Here is a 6000-nt window from a genome sequence, read left to right on the forward strand (position 1 = left end):
CCTTATTATTATGTGTGAGGAGATGTAGTTCGTCAGTTTTGTTGGGAAGAGAGCGGAGATTCGCGAGATGAATGCTCGGCAGTGCTGTTCGAACACCGCGCTGACGGAGATTAACCAGCGCGCCAGCTCGTCTCTCTCGCCTGTGTCTCGTAGCGCGTCTAAACAACACAGCAGCGCCTCCAACTAAAATGTCCAGCAAGACGTCTGAATATTCAAAAACCGGGAAAAGATTATCTGGTATGTGCTGCCGAATGTTCAGCAGTTCGTCCATAGTAAAACTGATTGGTAAAAGATTTCTAAACACAGGACATACAAACAAAAACAACAAAAGAATTGGAGAGCTCCACACCGAGGCAGCCATCTGCGGCGCCATCATGATCGTTTTATCTACAAATATCTACATATATTGCTCTTGTTGAACTCTAATCTGTCATGGATTGTATTTTTCTGATACAATTGAAAATTTGGAACGCAGCACTTTTTGTATTATTGTCTCCTTAAGATGAATCGCTTATGTTGTGTTATTCCTCTATTATAAGCCGCTTTGCATAAAAGCACCTTCTAAATCAATAAATGTAATGTAATATATTGTATCAAAAACATAATTTGATGCCCAGATCTTTAAAATTAGTGAAGAACACGTAAAAGAGAAAGTTCCCTCGTGCAGTGTTGCTGCATGCCAGGCCCACGTACAGCAGACTTTCGTTCTGAATCTCTCTTCTGCTGAGCTCTAATTTGCAGAGTAGCTTCATGGAAATCCATGAGGAAAGAAGGTTAGCACTCTGGCCTCTGAATCCAGAGATACCAGTTAAAATCTCGGCGGGACCTTCTGTGACTTTTGTGCCAAAAGGTGCAAAGGACCCAATCAGAAGGACTTTTATAAAGCTGCAAGACTCCAAATCTACAGAAGTGAAAGTGTACCAACTCTGCTGGCCAGGTCTATCACATTGAAATTGTAATGACCAGGTCTGAGATTAGAAAACAGTTCGTAAAAGGTAAACATCCTCATGGAGAATACGGGCATCGATCCCACGCTTCAGTCGATTGAACCTAAAGAACGCTCATGACGGGGCACCTAATATATAGCCTTAGCCACGCTAATCTTGGCGGGCTCTGAGCCAGGGTTATAAAATCGTGTTTTATTATGTTCAAAACCCATTTCGGCATGTCGGGGATTTTTTCCCAGGCTTTTGCTCGCACAGATATGGGCTGAATGCTGGCTGGGGGCGTGTCGCAGTGACGTATGGGCCCCACCGGCAAATTGCCTTGTGCTAACACTGAGCTTACAGCTGTCAGAGGCGCTGGCGCGCGCTGAGCAGCCTTGTTGAGTGCCGAGTGCAGGGGTGCGTGTGAGATTACAGGCACGCGCGCTATCTCCGAAATGCTCGCAGCATGAGCTGGAGAAATGTTTGAAACTGTATGGACAGTGTTTTCGGGTGGGGGTGCATACATCGTAATAGGCACGCGCGCCACTGTCATAAAGCTTCCCGCTCTTAGCGGGGAGTTTCTTGTCTCGCGCGTCGCATCCGTGATGCTTGCGGCATGAGACAGAGAACTGTTTGAAACTGTATGGGCAGTGCTTATGGGTGGGGGTGCATATACCGTAGTAGGCACGCGCGCCACTTTCATAAAGCCTCCCGCTCACGGCGGGGGGTTTTTGGCTATGCATACAGTGTTTGTGTGTAGGGGTGCATGCAGGACAGCAGGCACGTGCGCTACCTTTATAGTATTTCCCGCTTTTACTGGGGAAGTGTTTATAACTGTGGGAACAGTGCTTGTGTGTAGTGGTGCATACATGACAATAGGCACACGATCTACATATATGGTGCGTCCAGCTGGAGCTGGGGAAGTATTCGGCACTGTTTGGACAGTATTGATACGTGGGAATGCGCACTTTAGTGTGGACACGTGACCCCTTAGTGACACAGGCAGAAAATGACTCTTTTTGTGATTTCTGTGTGTTGCCGTTAAAACGGCGTTTGATTGCAGGTGAGCGAGTTCTGTGACTTGCCCATTGACTGCTGTACAGACATTTCCAGCTGCCTGTAAGGTGACTGGGTAATGTTTCACACGTTTTAGAGAGAGTGGTCCGGCTTTTGCGAGACACGCACTCTCTCTTTTTCTTCCTATTGCTAGGAAGACTTACGAGGCTCCGGGTTCAGCACGATCTTGGGCTGAGGACCCCGTTGCTCAGGCGGCTTCCTTCGGTTAGCGGAATGCGGGCGGCGTCGAGCGTCCGTTTCAGGTCTGCTCTTTGGCTGGGAGACGGGAGGCGCCGCCCTGGCTCGCTGCTGCTGCTGAGGCGGTCTCTGGCGGCTCTGAGACGAGCTGGAGCGCTTGGGCAGGAAGTGACGCATAGCCTGCGAATCCTTCCGAGCTTCAGTGAAGCGTTCAGCCAACTCTTTTACCGCCGGTCCGAACAGGCCGCTTGGAGCGATAGGCGCGTCAAGAAATGGTGCCTTATCCGCGTCCTTCGTCTCTGTTAGCGTCAGCCACAGATGTCACTCAAGGACAGTCAGGTTAGCCATGGCCCAGCCGATGGATTGGGCGGTGGCCTTTGTGGCTCGCAGGGCTACATCAGTGGCGCTGCGCAGGTCCTTGAAAGCCTCAGGTTCAGGTCCCGACTCGTCCATGGTGCGGAGAAGTTTGGCCTGATAAACTTGTAGAACAGTCATGGAATGAAGTGCTGACGCAGCTTGGCCGGCGGCGGCGTATGCGCGGCTGGCGAGAGCTGAGGTAGATCGGCAGGGCTTCGAGGGATGAGAAGCTTTGGCTTATCATCCAGCGGTGGAGGGTGGGCACAGATGGTTGGCCACAGCCTCCTCGAGGGGCGGGGTTCCCTCGTAGCCTCTTTCTCTCGCGCTGTCCACTGAGGAGAGCGAGGAAGAGAAAGAAGGCTTCAGGCGAGCAGAGTGCCGGGCTTTCCAAGACTTTGTGAGTTCGTCGTGAACTTCGGGGAAGAAAGGGGAGGGTCTCTGTTGAGGGGCCTGCCGGCGCCCCTGCAGGAACCACTCGTCCAGCCGGCTGCGGGCGGGTTCTTCCGGAGAAGACCACTCGAGCCCGAGGTCTTCCACGGCTTTGGACAGGATGCGGACAATCTCAGAGTCCATGCTGGTGCCCGTGCTCGTGTCCGCTAATGTCGACGGCGCGGGGTCGAAGGCCGAGCCCGGCCAGTCGTCGGATGCAGCGTCAATAGAAAGGCTGTCATCCTTTTCACCGTCGTCCCCTGACGCGCCGAACGAGATGAGACCCACCGCTTTGTTGGAGGGGTGCTGGTCCGCCTGCGTGAAATGGACTCATTGGTCACGCGTTCAGAGTCTCCCCGTCATTGGTTCGAGCAAGTTGCCGTAGCACAGCCAATGGACCGAGCTGCCTCGCTCATTGCTGTCTGCTGTGCAGCTGCAATGCGTTTTACATAAAGACTTCAATATTTCTCGAGAACTGAGTTTTTTCTTCATGGGGGCTGACCTACTTGGCCACAAAACTCACATTTGATTTAGGATCACTACCTTGCGAGACTCCTTGGACATGGTCTTTCTGACCATTGGAAGGGCCCATGGCCCACTCCAAAAGGAAACAAACAAGAGTGGTTTGGTACCTCAGGGCTGCACAGCTGAGGAGCAACAAAAATGGCACGTTGCCCACCTACCAGGAGGGGAATTAGCTGAAATGGTAGAGCACTCGCTTAGCATGCGAGAGGTAGCGGGATCGATGCCCGCATTCTCCATGAGGATGTTTGCCTTTTAGGAACTGTTCTCTAATCTCAGACCTGGTCATTACAATTTCAATGTGATAGACCTGGCCAGCAGAGTTGGTACACTTCCACTTCTGTAGATCTGGAGTCTTGCAGCTTTATAAAAGTCCTTCTGATTGGGTCGTTTGCACCTTTTGGCACAAAAGTCACAGAAGGTCCCGCCGAGATTTTAACTGGTATCTCTGGATTCAGAGGCCAGAGTGCTAACCTTCTTTCCTCATGGATTTCCATGAAGCTACTCTGCAAATTAGAGCTCAGCAGAAGAGAGATTCAGAACAAAAGTCTGCTGTACGTGGGCCTGGCATGCAGCAACACTGCACGAGGGAACTTTCTCTTTTACGTGTTCTTCACAGATTTTACAGACCTGGGCATCAAATTATGTTTTTGATACATTATATTACATTACATTTATTGATTTAGAAGGTGCTTTTATGCAAAGCGGCTTATAATAGAGGAATAACACAACATAAGCGATTCATCTTAAGGAGACAATAATACAAAAAGTGCTGCGTTCCAAATTTTCAATTGTATCAGAAAAATACTATCCATGACAGATTAGAGTTCAACAAGAGCAATATATGTAGATATTTTTTATATAAGTGTATGGAGAAATGCTCATGGACCTGGCAAGCAGAGTATTGCAGTAGGAGATTTGGAGGATCACTGCTTTTGAAAAGTACTTTTGATTGGGTCCTCCGAACCGTCGGTGCAAAAGTCAAAGAAGGTCCCACCGAGATTTGCACTCAGATCACTGGATTCAGAGTCCAGAGTGCTAACCATTACACCATGGAACCAACATTAATTGTCTGCACTCTCCGGGTTTGGACAAAAAACATGTTTTGTTGAAATTGGCAAGAGAAAGGCATATTTTAGGCCTCTTGATGGGGATTTCAACAGCCGAATCTGTTTTTGGCCACAAGACCCTAAGATGGTTCCGCCAGGATCCATCGCCAGGATTTAACTCAGCTTGTTGGATTCAAAATGCAATGTGCTAACCATTACACAAACCTGCATTTCCTGGTGAAAAGAAGTTGTGAGTATTATTGCTGTTTGGTAAGGAGTTTGAAACAGGCAATGGGCAGCCTGCATCTAAGCAGTGATCTTTGGTTTATCAGTCTAATGCTCTCCTAACTTTTCTAGTGAGATTCAGATCAAAAGTCACCCTGGATCATACAGGGATTGAACCCACGACCTTGGCGTTATTAGCACCACACTCTAGCCAACTGAGCTAACCAGCCTTGTGTTGTTTTTGTCTCTGCCCATTTTCACAGAAAATGCTTGCTTGGTTGTAATGCTGACATTAAGACTTTGCACCCTATGTTCTTCAAGTTTGAAGATCTAAGGGCAAGGACAAGCTATTCTTGGATTTGAACACGAGACACTTTTGCACCCAAATCCAAAATCATAACTCTAGCCACACAAGCCACCTTGCAAAGTCTGCTCTCTTAAGAAAGGTCTACACAAACCTCATTAGGTTCTGATGCCAAGCACGGCATGCCAACGTACACTTATTTTCAGTCATACAAGTACTGCTCTTATCTACATTAATGGGGAAATAGAGACATCCTCAAAAGACTTTGGCAAGCATAAAATGGAATAACATTTATCGCCAATAACTCCTAACAAAATTGCGAATGACAATTTTGCTTCATTTGTTCCATTTCTCATGTAGCGCTCATAGTCATCTGCATCTATTGCTTTCTCCTAAGGCAAATTGAATGTGTACTGAAGTTTCCTTGGAAAAACTTACCATGTCACATTCTTCATGGGGGCTGACCTATTTGACCACAAAAGTCACATATGATTTAGGATCACTGCCTTGCGAGACTCCTTGGACATGGTCTTTCTGCCCATTGGAAGGGCCCATGTCCCACTCCAAAAGGAAACAAACAAGAGTGGTTTGGTACCTCTGGGCTGCACAGCTGAGGAGCAACAAAAATTAAGGAAAGGCATGTTGCCACCTACCAGGAGGGGAATTAGCTCAAATGGTAGAGCACTCGCTTAGCATGCGAGAGGTGGCGGGATCGATTCCCGCATTCTCCATGAGGATGTTTGACTTATAGGAACTGTTCTCTAATCTCAGACCTGGTCATTACAATTTCAATGTGATAGACCTGGCCAGCAGAGTTGGTATACTTTCACTTCTATAGATTTGGAGTCTTGCAGCTTTATAAAAGTCCTTCTGATTGGGTCCTTTGCACATTTTGGCACAAAAGTCACAGAAGGTCCTGCCGAGATTTTAACTG

The 6000-nt window shown here is 48.1% G+C and overlaps 2 non-coding genes across 2 annotated transcripts; one reads left to right on the forward strand and one right to left on the reverse strand.

Moving 5' to 3' along the window:
• Positions 1 to 4476: 4476 nt before the first annotated feature.
• On the reverse strand, positions 4477 to 4548 carry trnaq-cug (transfer RNA glutamine (anticodon CUG)). The gene has a single exon. It is a non-coding gene; the product is annotated as a tRNA-Gln (tRNA).
• A 1176-nt stretch (positions 4549 to 5724) lies between these two features.
• trnaa-agc (transfer RNA alanine (anticodon AGC)) lies at positions 5725 to 5797 on the forward strand. Its single transcript has one exon. It is a non-coding gene; the product is annotated as a tRNA-Ala (tRNA).
• Positions 5798 to 6000: the final 203 nt, after the last annotated feature.

This window comes from Xyrauchen texanus, chromosome 21 (assembly GCF_025860055.1).
Source record: "Xyrauchen texanus isolate HMW12.3.18 chromosome 21, RBS_HiC_50CHRs, whole genome shotgun sequence".
Classification (NCBI taxonomy): domain Eukaryota; kingdom Metazoa; phylum Chordata; class Actinopteri; order Cypriniformes; family Catostomidae; genus Xyrauchen; species Xyrauchen texanus.